Genomic DNA, 23,176 nt, shown 5'->3' with positions numbered 1-23,176 from the left:
TCTTAGACTCATGTAGAAATAGACACACCCCTTAGACTCATGCAGAAATAGACACACTCCTTAGACTCATGTAGATATAGACACAATTCTTAGACTCATGTAGAAATAGACACACCTCTTAGACTCATGTAGAAATAGACACACCTCTTAGACTCATGTAGAAATAGACACACCTCTTAGACTCACGTAGAAATAGACACACCTCTTAGACTCACGTAGAAATAGACACACCTCTTAGACTCATGTAGAAATAGACACACCTCTTAGACTCACGTAGAAATAGAAACACCCATTAGACACATTTGACAGTACAATATTATGTCAGATATTCTTAAAGGCTCTTGGTAAATGTTAATTCTTAATCTTTACTAATCTAAACCTACACTAACATTGTAAATAGCTTCCTTCATTGGTGTATACTAGTTTTGAGCCTACATCTTAAGAATCCGCCCATTTCTCACCACTGACACAGCTCAGACTCTGACTGTCGCCCTGATCCATTCTCGTCTTAACTACTATAACTATCTACTAACTGGTCTTCCTTTCTCTAAGCTCTCCCCTCTCCAGTCTATCCTGAACGCAGCAGCCAGACTCATCTTCCTCTCTAGCCGTTATATTGATGTCCCCCCCCCCGTGCCAGTCACTGCACTAGTTACCCATTAAATACAGAATACAGTTCAAACTCCTTACCCTCAACCATAAAGCCCTCCGCAACTCTGCCCCTCCATACATCTCCTCCCTCATCTCCACCCATCATCCTACCTGTGCTCTGTGTTCCGCTAATGACCTTACACTAACCTCTTCCATAATCAGAACCTCCCACTCCCACCTCTAAGACTTCTCTTGTGCTGCACCAGTTCTCTGTAATGCTTTACCAAAAGACCTCCGACTTATCTCCAACTCCTACAGTTACAAATAAACAAATAAATATTATTATTATTGTTATTATTTATTTCCGTTATAAAGTTGGCTTTAAAATTTTGAAGGTTGCTCTTGGAAACAGACAACACTTAAGCCCCACCTCGCAGTCAGACATGTGACCTGAACCTCTTCGATCCCCACATCTGCCCCAGGACCTGACAGGTGAGGGGAAGAGCATTCTAGGTTAGAATATTGTTGTTGCAGTTTTAACATTTGCAGTTTTAACACTAATAACCATCACCTAGAATATCTTTATGAGGTCCAATTCCCCATTAAGTTGAGGGTTCAATGTGTTATGGAGACACTTCTGGAACAACAGCTATAGGCAACTCACATACTGTACACGCTCTGTATTTTATGCTGTGTAAATCAATATAAATAAATAGTTAAACAAAGCATAAAATCTGTGACGTATGCAGTACATGGGAACTTACCCTAAAGGAACAATCATGGCAATGCTGATGTTATTTGTTATGCCTGGTGCTGAGAATGGTCAGGGACAGGAATACAAAGAACACCCCCAAATCCTTGTGTCTAGCCCCATCTCCTACTACCCTAAACTAGGTTTTCCTGGAGTTTTCCTTTAAGTTTGTCACATCCGTAGGATATATGCAGATAATCACATCTAATGGTATTATTGCCTGCTATAAGTGTGGTTGAGATTGAGTTAGTTGGGGATTTCTTTTTATAGTATCTAAGTATATATTTTTTATTTTTTCCCTAACATTTGTGCTTTACTTAGAGCCATCTATCCCACTCCTGACTTCATGTGTTCTGACTTGGGGCTTGACACCACAGTGATACCAGACTACTGGATTTTCAAGTACACATCAAAGTGAAGAAAAGTGAAGAGGATGGATAACTCCTACACTGGTGTTAGTGTTAGATTGGGGTACAATGGGCCTACTAGAGACCCCAACCTCTTACAATGGATGTAAACTTTGCAGTGATACCATCAATATGGACTAAGAACTATATTAGGGCCTAATTCCCACGTCCCAGGGGCACACAATTGCGGACAGAACATAAAACCAATGTCATTCAATGGCCCTGTTCACACATCCGTACGTGTATACGGGGCCAAGTTCCGTGCCGCCAAAAATCTGGACATGTTCTAATGCGGACCGTTTTTTGCTGCACGGATCGCTAGGGTAATGAAGTGGGAACGTAGTGCTTCGTAAAGCATATTACTATAGATATAGGATGTCAGATCACAGCAGCAGCGCACTAGGTAAGTACAGTGGTGCCTTGGATTACAAGCGTAATTCGTTCCGGGACCGTGCTTGTAATCTAAATGTCAGACTCAGTAGGCAGAAACAGTACGAGACAGTGAGTCCTGAAGCTAGACCCACCCTCTGACCCTACCTGCCGGTCCCTATACTGATGTAAGTGAAACACAAAACGCAGACAGACGAACAATCAGCAATACATGGGCAGCGAAGTACAAAATCAGGAAGATAGCGGATAGTCGGTAACAGGCAGGAGGTGAGGTAACAGAGTAACAACTCTAGGATAGGACAGGGTACGCAGGACAGAGTTAAGGGGAGCTGGGACTAGATTACTCTAATAGCCAGCAGGGAAGTGACCAACTGGCTTCTTTTTAACCAGGATCAGAGCCAAAGTCCAGCAGCTGATTGGATCAGCCCTGATCCCAGCACCAAGTTCAACTGGACAGACGTAGCAGTGCAGTAACCCCTGCACTGCCAAAGTCTGACAAGCAAGGCGGGTGTGGCTGGAAGGTAAGACACAATTCAGACAACCCATACAGTGCAAAAAACAGACAAACTCAGCGCTTCCTCGATCGCCCGACACAGACCAAGGAACGCAAAGTCACACTCCTGACACTAAATCCACTCTTAAACCAAAGCAAACATTTGTAGTGCGGGCCGCGAGTGCACTACAGGTGTGTAAATAAGGCCTAACCCAAAAGAATAAAACCTATTCCTACCAGATCTACCGCCAGCTGTCTCCCGGACCCCGCCAGCTTTCCTCTTCTCCCCGGGTTCCGGGTACATCATGCCCCAGGATACACATCCCAGACTGGTGGATTTAGCCCACTCAGCCAATCAGTGACTGCAGCAGAGCCCCGCCCTAGTCACTGATTGGCTGAGCAGGGCATCTGTCAGCCGAGTTGTTACGTAGCCGGAGGGGAGCTCAGAAGACAGCCGGTGGGGTCCAGGAGTGGGACGCAGCTCTGTGTGGGCACCAAGACAGATGACTATGACATTTTTATTCCCCCCCCCACCCCCTGCCTGAAATGACAGTTTACTTCTCCTTAAATTAATCCTATAGACCTCAGTATTATAGACCCACTGGAAGATTCTAAGGTCGTCCTGTCTGACATATTACACAAAAAATATCCTATCGTTTTTGTTATGCAGCTCCCATGTATGCCTATGTGTCTCCCTGGCTACATATATGAGAAAAAAATACATACACTTAGATCCTTAGATTATTTCCTAATCCATCGATTTGCTCAAAGCTCAAGACAATGCCGGCCCTCCGTAACTATCCTATAGTTGTCGATTCCAGGTGGAGCAATAATATAAAATACACACAGAAAACCAAGTACTATAGAATGCAAGGAATAATGTAAGGTATGGCAAGAATGATATGATCCTAGTGACCACTCAATACAAGATATCTGAAGGCAAAGGCAGGAAACAATAGAGGCAGCTGCCCTATTCTTCCACAGTCAGGAGTGTCCTTATAAAGGTAACTGAGGACAAGGCTTCTAGCAGGTTCTGAAAATAGATTCTTAAGTCCAAGGTTGAGCTGGCACTATTATATGTGTCAGAGATGCCTTAGGACCTGAAAATTGGATATTAAGTCAGTAAAGTCCACCCATATTCCTCATACAGGGATCACGTGGCTATCTCCTGTATCCTCCAAGTGAAATGAGTGTCCTGGTTCTGGTGGAGACATAATACAATGACATTTCATTCAGCTCTATATCATGTTTAGGATGTCTGTGATGAACAATACAGGATATGATATATATATATATATATATATATATATATATATATATATGTATATATATATATATATATATATATGTATATATATATATATATATATATATATATATATATATATATATATTATTATTATTATATTATTATTATTACTCAGATTCTCCTGTATACCGTAAGATATAATTTAGGCCAGGGCTACACTGTGACTTTTTGTAGCGCTACATGATTGATTTTAACTATTGAGCTGTAGCTATAGGGCAAAGCAAGACATTGAGTTGTATGTAATCTTCTGGACTGAAGTCTGCATTCAATAGTTAAAATCAATCAGGGACACAAAAAGTCACAGTGTAGCCCTGGACTGATTCTCCAATACATACATAATAAAGATAGATAGATAGATAGATAGATTGTAGTGATGAGCGAATAGTATTCGATTGAATAGCTATTCGATCGAATAGTACACTATTCAATTGCGTTCGAATTTTGGAACAATAATGCAGTAAAAATTTGATTCGCCCTCCCACCTCACCTGGCGCTTTTTTCCTGGCCAATAAACATGCAGGGGGTAGGGACAGGCACTAGGAATAGACAGGACTTTAAAAAAAACTCTAACTGTCATTGGCTGGCTAAACCATGTGACCTCCTGAATATACAAATAGTGGATTTCAGATTCATTTCAGTTGCTGGTTGGAGTTAGAGAGGGACAGACTGTATACCAGGGAGAGAGAGCTTTCAGGTAAAGTTAGGTAGGAAGGGACCCCAAAAGCCCTTGTGAGGGCTAAATGTATAAAAACCAGAGATTTACAAGCTGATGTGAGACAGGCAGTGTGTTCAGACATCTACGGCTGTATACTGTGATTGCGGGATAACACCTGTTATCTTGCTACTACTGATTTGCATAGTCTGCGTCCTGTGAAGGCTTTGACCAGGCCATTAATTTTATTGTTGTAAAAACAATTATATATCCGGTAAACGGCTGTATACTATGATTGCAGGATAATACCTGTTATCTTGCTACTACTGATTTGTATTTATCGTTAATTTTCATTATTACGTATTTTACACTGCATTTGACCTGATACGTACACAAGTGCATACTGCTAGACCGAAACGTACGCTTCTACTTTATGTTCAGAATTTGTTTGTGAATCTTTGGCGTACACTCGGGAAAATTGGGATGTTCGCTCATCACTAGTGTTAGATGCAGCCAGACATACTTCCCCTGCTGTCCCATATGCATCCAGAAGTGTTGGCATCATTTTCTGAGGTGTCATTGTGCACTTGGTGACCTCCTAGTGGTCGAATATTGATTTCCAGGTCCCAAGTATTTTTCTCCCATAGACTATAATGGGATTCGATATTTGTTTGAAAATGCGAATATCGGGAGCTATTCAAATCGAATTTTGAATTATCGAATCTTTCACTATTCACTCATCTCTAATAGATATATAGATATTAGATAGATAGATAGATAGATAGGAGATAGATAGATAGATAGATAGATAGATAGATAGATAGATAGATAGGAGATAGATAGGATATAGATAGATAGATAGATAGATAGATAGATAGATAGATAGATAGATAGATAGGAGATAGATAGATAGATAGATAGATAGATAGATAGATAGATAGACATTCTGCTGGTGGAATTACTGTGTACATATATTACATTACTTATCCTGTACTGATCCTGAGTTACATCCTATATCATACTCCAGAGCTCCACTTACTATTGGTGGGGTCACTGTGTACGTACATAAAGGTCTTAGGGTGGTATTACACGGGCCGATTGGGGCCCGATAATACCTGTAAACGAGCGCCGATCTGCTAGATCGGCGCTCGTTTACTGGGCCTATTACACGGCCCGATAATCATTTAACAAGGGCTGCAGGAAAATCGTTACCGATGTCCTTGCAGCCCTTGCTTAAACTATATACTTTATATATCCATGCTGCAGGGCTGCTCCAGGACCCGGGGAGAAGCGGACCGCAGGAGCAGCGCTGGAGCGTGGATAAGTATATCGTCAGTCACCGTTCGCGCACCGCTATTACATGTAGCGGTGCGCAGTCGGTGCCCGACAATTATAGGTCCTAACCTATATCAACAATCAGACGATGATCGTTGTCATCGGCTGATCATTGTATTTATTAAACGGAGCGATAATCAGCCGATTATCAGCCGTGTAATAGTACCCTAACACATACAGATTTCTCAGCCAAGGTGTCTTTACACTGCCTGAGAAATCTAGCAGCCTGACTGCACGAACGATCCATGTATTGTTTGAGCAGCCATGGAAACTGACACCACAGATTAACATATATCAATGCTGTCAGTTTCCATATGACGGCGCAATACATACAGTGATGCCTTGGTTTAAGAGTAACTTGGATTAAGAGCATTTTGGTTTAAGAGCTCAAACTTTTCAAAATTGTGACTTGGTTAGACATTGCTTTGGTTTAAGAGCTCCCTGTACTAGGTGGGAGGGCGAGTGGAGGAGGGGCATGGTCTGCATAGCGGGGTCTACAGCACTGTACTCTGACCCAGGAAGTCTCCCTCACCTTCCAAATCATAGCAGATCCACTTCAGGCTGGGGCTTGCATCAGGGGACAGGACTGTGGAGGTAATCTCTCCATAGCTGTAACCCCTCTCTCCCCGGACAGAGAGCGCTGTATGTATGTGCCCACATCTGCCCTGCTCATTCCTTCATGCTCCCTGCAGTCTCTGTCCGCCCTTGTGTTTCCCATCCTCGCCATTATGGGGATCGGCCCCTCCATCCTGTATTTACAAACTGCTGCTGTTCTTCAGGTTTATGCACTCACTATACATTATACTCCAAATGCTGATTGCTATCCTGTACAGTAACTTATAATATCACATATATAGCTGTTTCTAAATTTTTGGGGTGTGGAACCAATTGTCTGCATTTCAGTGATTTCTTATGAGAAGTTTTGCTTTGGTTTAAGAGTGGATTTGGATTACAAGCACGGTCCCAGAACGATTTATGCTCATAATTCAAGGCACCACTGTACTTACCTAGTGCGCTGCTGCTGTGATCCGACATCCTGTTCCTCCAGCTCTCCCATCAAGCCTCTGTGTCTTCAGGTCCCGCCTCCTCCAGAATGATTGACAGTAGGAGGAGGCGGGGCCTGAAGACACAGAGGCTAGAAGGGAAAGTCGGAGAATAGTATGCCGGATTGCAGCAGCGGTAAGTATGCACTGCTCTGTGATATGGAAAATGACATCCGACCTGTCAGCTTTCCTTTATAGTCATCGGCCTCTCATCTCCTGTTTACACAGGAAGATGTGTGTCTGCTGACAATAAATTTTAAAGCCTGCTCTACACAGATGATCCTTGGCAGATCAATGTCACTCCTGGTTGATAATCAGCCCGTGTAAAAGGCCCTTTACATTATATCCCTGACTAGAACCTGGCATCCCTCTTCCCGGACTGCAATCAGAATAGAAATTTCTGTATTCTGAAAAAGGTGCTGGGTGATTTCAGCTCTGAAGCTTCCAGAATTTTTATGTAATATATGAACGGGTAGTGAGATTATCACTTCAAGTCAGATTTTATATGAACACAGAACCCTTTATAGATGTCTCCCTGGTGTTAGTGTGTATATGTATCACTCAGACATCTGCATGGGGCAGCCAGTGGGCAGCCGCTCCTCGTGAGTGTGAACTCTTCCTTTCTTCCCATCTCTATTTCTCACATGTTGATATTACTTTACGCATCTCCAAACCCCAAGGTTGTCAACTACAGAATCCGCCGCCAGCTTCTTGGCAAGTTGTGTGCATCCCCCCCGCCAGTGTAAGCTATTTGTGCAGGAACCCCGGACTCAGCTGCCTCCCCCGTCCCAGGGCCGTTCAATCTACAGCCACTGAGATCTGAGCGAAGGCTGGAAGTGTAGAAACAGGATCTGCAGGGAGGATAATGACGCGAGTGACATCCACCTCAGCTCCTCTGTGCCTACAGTGCCAGTGATGCAACCTGAGAGACGTGCCAGCTATTCCTACAGAGCTGACTGGGCTTACAGGATGGCACCTCATTATTTCAGTGTCAGATGGTGAATGCGGATTCAATGGACAACAATACACAGAAACAGAGACAATACAGAGAATACAAGTGTAGGAAGTCGCTGAAATAGCTATTCACTGTTGTATTATCAGAACAAGGCCTTGTGCATATGGCAGAGCCAGGGCGGTGGTATCAAAATGAAGCTGTAGCCATTCCAAAGATTGTATAGGAGCAAGTTACACCTCTGTATGCCGCCATATGGTGCCCATGTATAACACTATGTTACAGAACAACTGAAAAGTATCTGCATCAATTATCTGGATATGCAACAATCTAATATATCTGGGTGGCTTATGGCAAAATGGCTTGTTCCATTGCTTCCCTCTTGGGGCATAGAGTCACAGTGGGCCACCTGTCCATGTCACCAATGGCTTGATAAGCATTGACCATAAAGGGGCCTCTACGTTTGCCTTGTTATTATTATCATTGGTGATTACTTGTATGTATCCGTAATGTTTGTCACCCTATGAAGACAAAAAAAAACGACAAGTCAAGGACTCGTGACTAATGAAAACAGTAAATATCAAGGGATATTAGAAGATTCTAGGTCCCGGTAATCACCTCATGAGGCAACAAGAGGCAAACATTTAGGAACTGGGGTAAATGTTGCTCAAGAGATGACACAAAAATGAGTGGGCCATGTGGGACAATGATGAGAATCCCTAATGGTGGAGGCCTCTGTCCTTTAGCCATGGTATGGTAGTAAGGTGACCACTTCTATAAAGGGAAGGCAATAGAGATGAGCGAACCGGGTTTGGCTTCGAGTCGATCCGAACCTGAACGTTCGGTATTTGATTAGCGGGGGCTGCAGAACTTTGATAATGCTCTAAGGTTGTCTGGAAAACATGGATAAAGCCAATGACTATATCCATGATTTCCACATAGCCTTAGGGCTTTATGCAACTTCAGCAGCCACCGCTAATCAAATGCAGAAAGTTCGGGTTCGGATCGACTCGAGCATGCTCGAGGTTCGCTCATCTCTAGAAGGCAACCATTGTGCTTGAATCTAGAAGGTCATAAACTTCTAGAAGGAGCCAGTATCTTGGGAGCATCAGAGATCCATGAACAGGATATCATAGGTCAATAGCTATGGTTGTCCAACCAAACATCTGCTCTCCAATGTAGTGGAAGATCTGCTACCCAATGGTTGTACAATTTATATTAGGGGTGTCTTTGATCCCCTCTACCTCAGTGCCCCCTATAGTTGAGCCTCTACTCTTATTTCTCTATTAGGCTTACAAAGAGGCCACCACCCAAGAGATCATATGGTTGAAAGAAGAGTAACTTTTGTGTGGAAGTTTCTCTGATGTTAACTTCAATTTTGAGATATTGGGTTGAATTCTCGTCATGTTCTGTTCACTTTGTCTACAGGGCTGAGGACGTTCTCTAAGACCTTACACATAATACAAGGTTTAAAGTGACCAATCCTATCCTAATGATCGTTGCGCTGATGTCAAAGCCATGGAAATAAGAAGATGAGGCAGCAGAGTAAATTTCGAGGGGAGGATGAGGAAGAATAATTTAACCTAAACACAAACTGGGCCTGTCCATAGCTCTCAGCAGTTGTGTTGTTACTAGAACATCACATCGTGTTCCTGGCTTCCAGTAATGTTTAGCTTGATCCTTGTGACAACTGCTGGCTCCTGCCCGTACTGACCAGAGTAACACAACAGTTGTGGTGACTATAGTGATGGCAGCTGTTGTCGTCGCCGGGATGAGGAGGAACAAACTCAAGCGGCTGTCACCAGATCAAAGATCTCTGTGATGTCAACATCTCCCAGGTAGTTTTTTTTTCATACTATAAGTAAACTTTGCTGGAAACAAGCTTAAAATTGGTTATAAAACTTCATTATAATTAAATGCAAACCCTTCCTGGCCTATCCTACTAGCCCCTCTCTCATAGTATTGCAGTATCATGGTAGGCCCTCTCTCTACTCCACCTTTGGATTGGCAAGCCTAGATCCCTATAGGCCCCATAGCCTTGAGGACGCTGACATCTGCCCAGGTTTCCTGATGCTGGCTCCAGCCCTTGTAAGTAGCTCCATCTGTTACCTTCTCTCCCCATCTGCTTGGCTCATGATGGCCACCTCAGAAAAGTCCACATCACAATCTGATCCCATCAAGTGGTATGTTTAACTTTTTACATAAATTCTTTTACACTTCTACTGGCCCATGTTGGGGAGGCGGATAACAACCAATATGGTCACCATTATATTTCCAAGAGGGTTGCCGACCACGTTTCCTAAAGACCTGAATGGCAAGTTGGACAGTAGTAATACTGGAGAAGGGAAAGGAGAACCCCAGAATATTAAAGGGGTATTCTGCTCAGGTAAAATATAAGTTGAATCATCACCCTCCTGGAACTTAACAATTATTGCATATATGTCATTACCATATTAGTGTCCTTCCCCCATATCTGAGCTGCTACTTTCTGCTGAAAAGTGTGCGTGAGCTGTTCTCTCAGTCTCCCCCTCCTCCCCTCTTCTTTCTGAGACGGCTCATGTAAACAGTGTCCCTGGCCGGCTGTCTCTGCAGTGTGTAATGCCAAAGAGTTAATCTAAGGTCAAGTTACTTGTGACCTTACTGTGATTAACCCTCCCGGCCTCACAGAGTGCAGAAACAGCCGGCCAGGGACAAAATTTACATGAGCCGTCTCAGAAAGGAGGAGGGAGGAGGGGTAGACAGAAAGAGAACAGTTCAAACAGTTTTCTGTGTCTTCAGCAGAAAGCAGCAGCTCAGAACTGGAGGAAGGAGACAGAAAAAGGGTAAGGGCATATCTGGAATAAATTGTTAGTCTCCAGGAGGGGTATGATTTAACATGTATTTTGCCTCTTTAAGCTGTTCCCAGTGATATAATTATAGGAAATAAAGAAGTTGCAGTCACAACAGGCCCATGGAGCCTGGTGGGGCCTAAAAGGTTTCTTTGCCAGATACAAGGAGGCCAGTAGTATATGTAATATTTTGGGATCGATTACAGAGTTCAAAATGGGATCAAGTAGCTTCCAGTCACCGCTTCGCCTGCTTTATTGCTTAGTCTCATGTATTTGAATTGAAGATCTTAAGATTGGGTTTGCAAATGGGAAGAATTCTCCCACCTTCTGTTTTTCTTGCAGTATATTGTTATATTATTATATATGTTATGTGTGTTTGCTGTGCACTTGGTTGCAATATATGTCAGCAATATGCAAATAAAGTATAAAAATAACTAAACCTATATTTTATCTTCCGCTATATTTTTATTACTGTTCTGCAAATATACTGTTTTTATTATAAGAAATCATGTGAATGCAGACAATTGGTTCCACACCCCAAAAATAATCATTTTTAATTCTGAATAACATGTAAAACATATGAAACAAACATATAAAAACAGCTAAATATGTCACATTATAAGTTGCTGTACAGTATAGCAATCAGCATGTGGAGTATAATGTATAGTAAGGGCATAAACCTGGAAAAACAGCAGCATTTTTTAGATACATGATGGAGCTGCAGATCCCCACAATGAAGAAATGTAGTATAACAGGCTAGAATAGAGAAGCAGGGCTGCTGTCAGAGGTCTGTGTGGTCACATGACAGCAGTGTGGAAGAGGGTGTGTGTATTCAGCCTGGACCAATCAGGAAGTGAGAATCACAGAGCTGTGCAGGAGGACAGTGACAGAAACTTTTCTATACAGCAGTGTGAATGGCTGAGTGCGAGTGCAGGCACATTATAGTAGCAGTGTATATAGCTGAGTGTGAGTGCAGGCACATTATAGCAAGAATAAGGAGGATGGGAAAAACAAGAGACAGAGACTACAGGGAGCATGAAGGAATGAGCAGGGCAGATGTGGGCACACACATGCAGCACTCTCTGTCCGGGGAGAGAGGGGTTACAGCTATGAAGAGATTAATGCCACAGTCCTGTCCCCTGATGCAAGCCCCAGCCTGAAGTGGATCTGCTATGATTCAGAAGGTGAGGGAGACTTCCTCGGTCAGAGTGCAGTGCTGTAGACCCCGCTATGCAGACCATGCCCCTCCGCTAGTACAGGGAGCTCCTAAACCAAAGCAATGATCTTAAACCAAGTCACAATTTTGAAAAACTGTGAGCTCTTCTTGCATAACTTTCTTAATCCAAGTTACTCTTAAACCAAGGTACAATTGTGGATATATATATATATATATATATATATATATATATATATATATTATACACATTATACTGTATGCATCTATTTAGATAGATGAATGGATAGATAGATAAGATAGATAGATAGTAGTGATGAGCGAATAGTGAGATATTCGAATATTCGATATTTGTACGAATATTCTGCGAATATTCGAATATTCGATCGAATATTCGATCCCATTAAAGTCTATGGGAACAAGTATTCGATTAGTGAAAAAACATTTATTTGACCATTTGGAGGGTAAAACCGGAAGCTGGGGGATTTGAACGCTTATTGAATATTTATCGAATATTCGCGGGATATTCGTACAAATATCGAATATTCGAATATCTCACTATTCGATCGAATATCTATTCAATCGAACAGTATTCGCTCATCACTAATAGATAGATAGATAGGAGATAGATAGATAGATAGATAGATAGATAGGAGATAGATAGATAGATAGATAGATAGATAGATAGATAGATAGATAGGAGATAGATAGATAGATAGATAGGAGATAGATAGATAGATAGATAGATAGGAGATAGATGGGAGATAGATAGATAGATAGATAGATAGGAGATAGATAGATAGATAGATAGATAGATAGATAGATAGATAGATAGATAGATAGACAGATAGCCCCCCCCCAGTCCCCTTAGGGCTGTATTTTTAATAGACAATACATAGTAATCCCCTATTGTGCTTACAGTATGATGATCATTCTCATCTGGTATTCTGTATGTGATGCCGGCTGTAGGGAACCAACCTGAATTGTATTAGGGAATTATCTAAGCAATTTCCCACAGACTAACCTGCATTCACTTCCTTGATGGAAATACGTGCAGTTTTTGATGCAGTTTTTTGAGCCAAAGCCAGAAGTGGATCCGACAGGAAGGAGAAGGATAAGATCTGTCTTTATATTAACCATTTCTTCTCATTTCTAAACTTTTAAAGCAATTTTAAAATGCTACACGGTTCTGTTACATTAACCTTTCAGACTGGTAAGTCCCTTACTGCTGTTATTGAGCCCCTTAGAGTCCCCTCCGGGATCCACAGACAAAGTGCTATGTAAAAAAAAAGGAAAATAAAGACACTAGCAAATCAAGATAAAGGTTACATTGCAAAAGCAACTCTGGTCTAAGCAATGAACTGATGCTGCCAATGATGATGCGAAGTTTAGGGAGGAGGGTTGGTACAGTAAGGAAGGGGTTAGATTACAAAAGCAATAAACTGCTGCTGATGATAATGACAAGCTACACAAGGGACAGCTGCCCAGAAACAGCTAAGAGGAAAGCCTTGATTTACCTTTCAGGCACAATGTGGGGCTTTTGGAGGGAGCAGACATACTTAGCTTGCATTCACACAGTCTAGGCAATCCCCACATTCTAGCACTATCTAAGCCATGCTCTTACTTCCTCTATCCCATCTTGGTCACTCTGCTGCTAGAGACAGAATTCCCCCAACAACAGGTAGTGGACAGCAGTTTATACGAAAGTGAGACAGCTAATGGACAAAAGTTTAAAGCTATTATTCAGGGGGTTTTTTTAGCGCATGAAGTGACTTACAAATAAATGTGTCAGATCATATAGGCTACCAAATGGAGGGAAATGTAATGCAGTATTGCACAGGTTTTTTTTTGCTTGTTTTTTACAGACAACCCAGATACTGGCTACTGTTTCTACAATATCTAATACCCAGCATGTGAAACATGATGCATCCAGAGGTAGGAATGGAAAAGGAGGGCAGTGGAAAGGATGGATAATTTTAGTGATAACCTGTTTACCCCTCTATTGCAAAATGTACGGTGATGCTGTAATTACACCGCACAGATTTGCTACTGACGCTAAATGTCTGCTGCCCAGAATGTAAAACATGATCCTTTTAGAGACATTAAGGGAGTGAAGAGAGCAGGGTACAGTTGAAATAAGAAGTATGTGATTGTCAGGACAGGACTAAGAGACAATGGACAGGTCAGACCCTGTACTGCCCCACTGTCCCTGCCTACTTACCACAATCACCCTAGGCGGCAGCAGATAACTGGGTGACAGTCTCTAACTTGAGCAAGTGGAAACACAAGAGCGCAGACCGGACAAACAAAACACAATGAATCGGAGTCAACAAGCAGCCCTAGTATTAGTAGGTCATCGCGGTATAGAATCGGTAATCAGAGCAATAGTCAGGAAGCCAAAACCAGGATCAGGAAACATGGAAATACAATCTAGATAAATGCTAGCTTAGTTGCTCTCACAAGGAGGCTCTATCGCAGCCAAAGAGGGCACAGAGGGGAGGATACTTATGTAGGCTGAAGTCTCATCCCCAGAGCGTGATTGGAGCTGAGACTCCATCCCCAGACCTCATACACAAGCTGACTGATGGTGCCGGCTGCCAGTCAGTGAACATCAATATAGCACATCTGTGGCGATTGGCTGGGGGCAGTGAAGCCCTGGCCATGGCAAGACCTAGGAACGTCTTCGCCGGCGCACCCCCAGCAACCGTCCAGTCAGTCGCTAGGGCCGCCTGTGCGTGGTCTCCGCAACCAGCCGAACTGGTTGTCGGCGGCACTTGCGTCCGCTTTGGCGTCCGCACCTGTGGGAGGCCAGCCATACGCTCTGACATCACCGGGAGCCGAGTGTGACGGCTAGCTCCTGACAGGGATGTTTTATATGCCCTGAATATAGAGGAAAGCCACTGGAAACTGGCTAAGTAGTCACAGTTGGATCCTCCCTCCTGCCAGCCCTTGACACATCTTCCTCTATACCAACATAGGGAGAGATGTATATCTGTAATCTGGGAGCACCTTCAAGGCGCGACCACAGGAACTACTTTCCCCAGATTTAGGGTAAATCATAGTATGTTGTGTTCCCGCTCCCCGTCTTTCATGCTGCCCGTGATTCAGACAACATGTAAGCAGAGACACGTTCCCTTTAAAGATCAGACAAGCCCTTTTTGAATAGATTATACATTTGCATACTTCGCCTCTGTCCCTGCATCTTAATAACACACTTTCCCTCAGCTCTTCTTGTCTCACACACAAACCCTTCACCGGGCTGTCAGCATGGCGCGTGACGTCAACCAAAACCCTTAAAATAAACCCCGTTTGCATTGAGGGAAAATCCTGGTTCAGATAATATGTGGAAATAGCAATAATTCTGGATGGAATTTAATGAGTGCAGATGACGCCGGCCACAGACCAGTCATTAGAATAATTACCTCCTCGTAGGCTCGCTGGCTTTCCGTAGAAAGTGCCCAGCACACGTTCACTGCTCGCAGGTTTCAGCCGACCGCAGACCCCGTTCTGCTGATTAGTTAATTTAATCAGATCCTATGGAGCGAAAGATAGCGGTCTGGTAGATGACACATTGCGTCCTTGCACGTTTGGTGTTTTATGGCTATGTCCTTGCGGTTGGGATAATATCCCATTTTCTAGGTTAAATATGGCTGCGGGGCTCACTCTACCCAAGGAGTATTAGACATTTGCTTCATTTTTTTTTTTTACCTTGTGTTATCATATAGGAAAGTAGTGTTTGTCAATGGGAGGAACAACTGTTCCCGTCACGGCTTCCAGCATGCACTGCTGCAACCCCGCGAATTAATGGCAGCTCAGTTCCGTCTAAAAATATCCCAACGTTTATCAGCTGAAAATACGGGAAGCGAACAGCGTGATCTACAGAGAGACACTCTGTACTGGATTGCACAGCCAAGCTTCATTTATCTGGGATGTGCTATGTCTTAGTTCACACACTGCACACCCCTACAGCTCTGCAAGGGGGGAGCACAAATTGGCGTAACCTTAACCTTAACAGCGTTGAGGTCAGCATCCCACCAGGACTCATTAGTAGTAATTTGGTAAGATAGCGTGCAGGCACACAGTGTCGTAGACAGGCTTTCCTTTTCTGAGTGACTGCTATAGCCCTGTATCTATATTTCCTGGCTATGGCAGAACAGCTTGTTGGTGCCACCCTGGCACATTGCCAGCCCGTAACCCCATCCACTACACCCCCCAAGTCCATAGTCTAATAATGTGCTCTCCAACCTGTCCATAGCTACAACCCTTAGCGGTTGTGTCAGAGGTTGCAGCCATAATTGATATACTTTCTGGCATTCTTTAACACAACTATAATACGATGGTAAAAAAAAAAAAAAAAAGATTTCTAGATTGCTAATTCAAAGGTTGGACGCCTATCGCTGCTATTACAGTGTCAGTCTTCACTGCGGTGCTGGAATTCTATTCCTGAATCAGGAGATCTGTATGAACTGAACTATAGATCTCAAGCACATGGCAGAGTACTTGATATTGGATATATAAAAGACAATATAGACAGTACGAGATGATGTGTCTCCAATTGTATATGCCCTTTAGTGCTAACATTCATACAATGAGCATACACATTAACACAAGTGATTCCTAATCTAGTGGGTCTATTGCATAGAATCCAAAGTTGTCCATGCAGATTATTTTTTCACAAGACAAAAGTAGAGTCTTTAAAGGGAATCTGTGAGCTGCAATTCATGTTCCAAGCTGCTGACACTGTTAGATAGCTGTTAGGTCAAGGAGACACATGGTACCATTTATATATTCAGCTGTGCTTCCAGAATGTAGAAAAATGTTTTTATTTTATAGTACAAAGAGTCAGAGAAAGAGAAGAGGGGTTCCCGAGCTCCCGAAGCGCAGCAAGCTGTAACACCTCCGTACTCCTTAAAGGGGTTGGCCACTTTATTGTAAACTAGGTCAGTACAAAGTATTAGTAAGTGTGCTCAATGTATATAATGACAGCAGCTCCCTGTGTACCTCATAGCATACCTCCCAACTTTTGCAAAGAGCAAAGAGGGACATGTGCGCTGCGGTTCCCATAGCCACACCCCCATAGCGACCCTCCATAGCCCCGCCCCCATAGCGACCCTCCATAGCCACGCCCCTACAGTCACCACATGCTGCTGACTGAATAGTGCCCTATACAGTATCCAATCCACCTAAAAATGCCCTATATGGTATCCAATCCCCCATTATAGTGCCCCACATAGTATCCAATCTCCTCATATAGTGCCCCACATAGTATCCAATCCCCCCAATAGTGCCACACATAGTATCCAATCCCCCACATAGTGCCCCACATAGTATCCAATGCCCCCATATAGTGCCCCACATAGTAGCCAATCCCCCATATAGTGCCCCACATAGTAGCCAATCCCTCAATATAGTGCCCCACATAGTATCCAATCCCCCACATAGTGCCCCACATAGTATCCAATGCCCCCATATAGTGCCCCACATAGTAGCCAATCCCCATATAGTGCCCCACATAGTAGCCAATCCCTCAATATAGTGCCCCACATAGTATCCAATCCCCCACATAGTGCCCCACATAGTATCCAATGCCCCCATATAGTGCCCCACATAGTAGCCAATCCCCATATAGTGCCCCACCTAGTAGCCAATCCCTCAATATAGTACCCACATAGTAGCCAATCCCCCATATAGTGCCCCACATAGTAGCCAATCCCCAATATAGTGCCCCACATAGTAGCCAATGCCCCATATAGTGTCCCACATAGTAGCCAATCCCCCCATATAGTGCCCCACATAGTAGCCAATGCCCCCATATAGTGCCCCACATAGTAGCCAATGCCCCATATAGTGCCCACATAGTAGCCAATGCTCCCATATAGTGCCCCACATAGAATCCAATGCCCCATATAGTGCCCACATAGTAGCCAATGCCCCCATATATGCCCCACATAGTAGCCAATGCCCCCATATAGTGCCCCACATAGTAGCCAATCCCCCATATAGTGCCCCACATAGTAGCCAATGCCCCCATATAGTGCCCCACATAGTAGCCAATGCCCCCATATAGTGCCCCACATAGTAGCCAATGCCCCCATATAGTGCCCCACATAGTAGCCAATGCCCCCATATAGTGCCCCACATAGAAGCCAATGCCCCATATAGTGCCCACATAGTAGCCAATGCCCCCATATAGTGCCCCACATAGTAGCCAATGCCCCATATAGAGCCCACATAGTAGCCAATGCCCCAATATATGCCCCACATAGTAGCCAATGCCCCATATAGTGCCCACATAGTAGCCAATGCCCCATATAGTGCCCCACATAGTAGCCAATGCCCCATATAGTGCCCACATAGTAGCCAATGCCCCCATATAGTGCCCACATAGTAGCCAATCCCCCCATATAGTAGCCAATCCCCCATATAGTAGCCCACATAGTAGCCAATCCCACCATTTGTGTGGCCCGACCAGAAAAACAATAAACCTGTGACTCACCTGTCCGCCGTTTCCAGCAGCTCCTCTCCCGGCAGAGCGCGCACTCCCATCATCCTCCGGGGTGGGCAGCGGGGTATACAGACACTGACTGTGCCGGAAGTAATTCATGATAGAGGCTGCAGGTGACTTCCGGCACAGTGTCTGTATACCCCACTTCCCGCCCCGGAGGATGACGGGAGTGCGCGCTCTGCCGGGAGAGGAGCTGCTGGGACCGGCGGACTGGTTTATTGTTTTTTTCGGTGGGGCCACATATAATGCGGGACACTGGGTGCTGTTCCGGGACCGCAGGACAGCACCCCGAAAAAGGGGCTGTCCCGCGGAATCCGGGACAGTTGGGAGCTATGCTCATAGAGCTAAAATCAGACTCCCCTGCACCAGGCTGTGCTGCCCTGCTCTGTTTTGTTTCAGTCCATAAAATGGCTGACATAGAGGAGCATGTGACCATGCCCTGTCCCCTGTGTCCTCCATAGACATATACAGGCTAAGTGGTGGACAATGGGGGGGCGGGGCATGGTCACATGCTCCTCCATGTCAGCCATCTTATGGACCAAGACACTACAGGGCAGGGAAGTGCAGCCTGAATGAGAAGAGTCTGATTTTAGCTCAATGAGGTACACAGGGAGCTGGTGTCAGTATATACAGTGAGTACACTCACTGGGGCTAGGTTCACACTATGTATCTGTGCGGCTGTATTGCGGGCGGTAAATCATCGGCCGGATTTTTCCGGTTCATGCGTACGCTGGAAAGTATACGATATACGGCTGCACAGTGCACACTATGTATGAACCTACGGCCCTATCGTAAACGGACCCGTAAAAAATGAACAAGACCATTGTTTGCGGCTGGAAATGTGCAAATTCACGATTGACAGGCGGTCCGTACGGAGTACTTCAAAAATAGCCGGCAATATGAATTAATAATAATTGTAATAATGTCCCTTTCGTTCGGATCCGCAGCAGATTTATAAGTGCGGATTTGATGCTGTGTTCATTCATTTAGTTAAATCTGCTGCGAATCCGCAGCGGATTTTCTGCTGCGATACAGTAGGTGTGAAGGCACCCTTAAAATAAATATATATATAAATAAATGTATATTTATATATATATTTATTTTTTGACTGTATATTTAATTGCACAATGATGGATTTGTTTAAATTAAATTATTGAACAACAAAACTGATTTTATTACAACGAAAATGTGTTTTATTAATTAAATATTGATTAGTACAGGAAGCTCCATTAAGCCATTAATTCATATTGCCGGCAATAGAGCATTCTGTACATTCTGTACTAATCATCACTTTACTTTAATGAAAACATCAAATGTTTCTTCTAATTATGTTATCACAATAGCATTATTAGAAGAAATATTTTGAATTATATGTGCGCTCAGCTGATTGGCTGATCGGCTGAGCGCACATATAAAGAGCCGGTCCGCAGTACAGTGACTTCATTGTGCTGCGGACCAGCGAAGAGGACACATCGGGGTGAGTATAGAGCTCTCCCCACCCCCTCCCCTGCACTGCACCCCTCCCAGCAAGGAAGGGGGGTCACTTAACCCCTTCCTTGCTGGGATGGGTGCAGTCTGACATCAGTCTGGATGCAATTTTTTTAAATTATTTATTTATTTAAAAAAAAAACACATAGGGTTCCCCCTATTTTTATAACCAGCCGGGTTAAAAACCAAACGACAGCAGCCTAATAACACCAGGGTGGGAAGAGCCATTGGTTTAGGCCCTCCCCAGCCTAAATCTTACCAGCCTGCTGCCGCCCGGTCCAGGAGCGCCAATTTTGACGATCCGGGACCACTGGCACCCAGCTCTTCCCAGTACCCCTGGTGGTATTGGGTACTGGGGTAATAATGGGGGGTTAGTGTTAGCCATTTTATACCGGCTAACACTAGGCCCCGACTTAGTAATGGATTCCGTCTATTAGACGGCTTCCACTACTAAGTCTATAAAGTAAAGAAATAAAGACAACACACAAGTGAATTTTTTTTTTATTCAAATAAAAACACCCCCACACCCCTCATTGACCATTTTATTAAAAAAAACCACACCAAACAACCGCTGGTCATCGACGTAGTCCACGTAATCCGACGTAATCCACAGGATACCGATATCTGAAAAACAAAAAGGGAGAAACACACAAAAAACACACAAACAGGAGCACAACACCCATCATTGTGAGCGGTGTTGTGCACCTTACAGTATGCAGCATCTTTACAGATCGCTGCTTACAGTCTGGCCCCCAAGGGGTTAAGGGACGATGTATTGCATCCCCCTTAACCCCTTGGGGGCCAGACTGATGTCAGACTGCACCCATCCCAGCAAGGAAGGGGTTAAGTGACCCCCCTTCCTTGCTGGGAGGGGTGCAGTGCAGGGAAGGGGGTGGGGAGAGCTCTATACTCACCCCGATGTGTCCTCTTCGCTGGTCCGCAGCACAATGAAGTCACTGTACTGCGGACCCGCTAATTATATGTGCGCTCAGCCGATCAGCCAATCAGCTGAGCGCACATATAATTCTAAATGTTTCTTCTAATAATGCTATTGTGATAACATAATTAGAAGAAACATTTGATGTTTTAATTAAAGTAAAGTGCTGATTAGTACAGAAAGCTCTATTGCCGGCAATATGAATTAATGGCTTAATGGAGCTTCCTGTACTAATTAATATTTAATTAATAAAACACATTTTCGTTGTAATAAAATCAGTTTCGTTGTTCAATTATTTAATTTAAACGAATCCATCATTGTGCAATTAAATATACTGTCAAAAAATAAATATATATATAAATATACATTTATTTATATATATATTTATTTTAACAGTATATTTAATTGCACAATGATGGATTCGTTTAAATTTAAATATTGAACAACGAAAGGGACTTTATTACAACGAAAATGTGTTTTATTATTTAAATATATTAACCATGAGAGGCATCGGCATTAGTGCAGAGGATCGCAAACCCCGGTAATAGCAATTCATGTAAACTATGTTCCCTGCTTTCCCAGATGCATCCAGATGTGTTTGCATCACTTTCTAAAGATTTTATTAGTTTTTTTAGTTGAACCAGATTTCCAAGTATGTTTTCAGCCGCATGCCTATTTTTTCTCACGGCTGGAGTTTCAGCCGCACATTTCCAGCCACATAAAAAATACAGCCGCACAGATACATAGTGTGAACATAGCTTCATACTGTACACTGAGCAATTTTACTATAAAGTGGCCAACCCCTTTAAATTGACTATCTAGATCAGGGCAGAATTCATTGTGTGAACATGCCTATAGGAACAATCCTCTTCAATGCTGACTTTCTAGCTGCTTATTTGTACACCTAACATAAACTCCTTTATAAATTTTGACTGGTCCCCAGTTGCCATTTTTCCACCTTCCACCTAATATATACTTATTAATGCAGTGTCCCAGCTCCTGTAGTATAGAGTAGTTGTGTAGCTCCCTAAATCTGTATCCAGGTAATTTGTGTCAAACAACCAGAAACCACCTTGATGCGTTGCGTGTTGTGCTGCATGATCTCCACCCTTTGTGCAGATGAATAGGGTCATGTTGCGACCCACAAGTGGCGGCTAGAGATGATCGAACAGGGCCGAGGTTTAGGTTCGTACGAACCCGAACCATCAGCATTTGACTCCCGCTTTCTCTCCGTTCTGTGGGGAAGGCGGCGACAGCTCGAGTACTGCCTGGAAAACAGGGATACAGCCTATTACCAGGCAGCGGGAGTCAAATGCCGATGGTTCGGGTTCGTACGACCCTGAACCTCGGCCCTGTTCAATCATCTCTAGTGGCGGCTACCACGCACTTGTCAGTTTGTCTCTCACACTTACATTTCAGCAATTACTGTGGTATAAGGATATAAAGGGTTCATTTATTGCTCTTTACTGCCACCACTAGTGGTCACACATGTAAAGGATGCATGGAACGTGAACGTGTGTGCCCTCCTGTGTCCGGCAGGTGGTGGGTACAGTATAACATTAAGTGTTAAGCCTCCAGACACAGGAGGGTGCTATGTATGCTGCCTCCTGTACCCGGGAGGTGCACATCTTCTCCATTCTCCTGCTAGTTGCGGGAGATGAAGCCATGTAGTTTCATGATGTCATTTTAAGAGAAGACCTGCTAGGGGCATCATAGTTGGGTTAACTGCCCTGATAGGGGCTTCATTGGGGGTTAACTGCACTGCTAGGGGCATCATAGGGGTTAAAGAAGAAGTTCCACCAAAATGAAAAACAGCATGCAGGCGGGGGGGAAATAAACAAGAGAACTCACCGCTCCTCACTCACTCCTTGTGACTCCATTCCGTTCACAACATTCTCTGCTGCAAACCGGGTATGTCATGCACTCGGCTCTTCCAGCTGCAATGCCACAGCTCAGCTGAGCAATTGCCTGCTCAGCCAGTCATTGACTGTGGCAGTGTCCCGTCCCAGGCACTGATTGGCTGAGCAGGAAATCACGCAGCCGCGGGCTACTACACTGCTAGGGGCAAGGGGGCGCTCAATATTATAACATCAATATATTATACCATTGAGTGTAGCGGCCATGTGGCATATGGCCTTCAAATGATTTTATGGATACCCAAATGGTCCAAAGGTTCCCCACCCCTGTATTAGAGGCTACCAGAATGTTCTGAGGAAGATGTTTCCCCAGTTCAATTCTCTCTCACAAAAGGACTGGATCCAGCTGGCTTTGTCAGTGAATCTAAATCCTACTCCACTTATGAAAGTCTACTATTTATGTTA

The 23,176-nt window shown here is 43.8% G+C and overlaps 1 long non-coding RNA gene across 1 annotated transcript in view; it reads left to right on the top strand.

Annotated features, from left to right (window-relative positions):
* The window catches only part of LOC138802893 (uncharacterized), a 69,082-nt gene extending 58,572 nt beyond the window's left edge, over window positions 1-10,510 (top strand). Inside the window, exon 3 of the long non-coding RNA XR_011364825.1 lies at window positions 9,352-10,510. This is a non-coding gene — a long non-coding RNA (uncharacterized lncRNA). The remainder of the gene's footprint in view (window positions 1-9,351) is intronic.
* The last annotated feature ends 12,666 nt before the right edge of the window (window positions 10,511-23,176 follow it).

The sequence above is a fragment of the Dendropsophus ebraccatus genome, chromosome 10 (assembly GCF_027789765.1).
Source record: "Dendropsophus ebraccatus isolate aDenEbr1 chromosome 10, aDenEbr1.pat, whole genome shotgun sequence".
NCBI lineage: Eukaryota > Metazoa > Chordata > Amphibia > Anura > Hylidae > Dendropsophus > Dendropsophus ebraccatus.
Note: the sequence above shows the minus strand (reverse complement) of the source record. Positions and strands in the feature narration are given on the sequence as shown.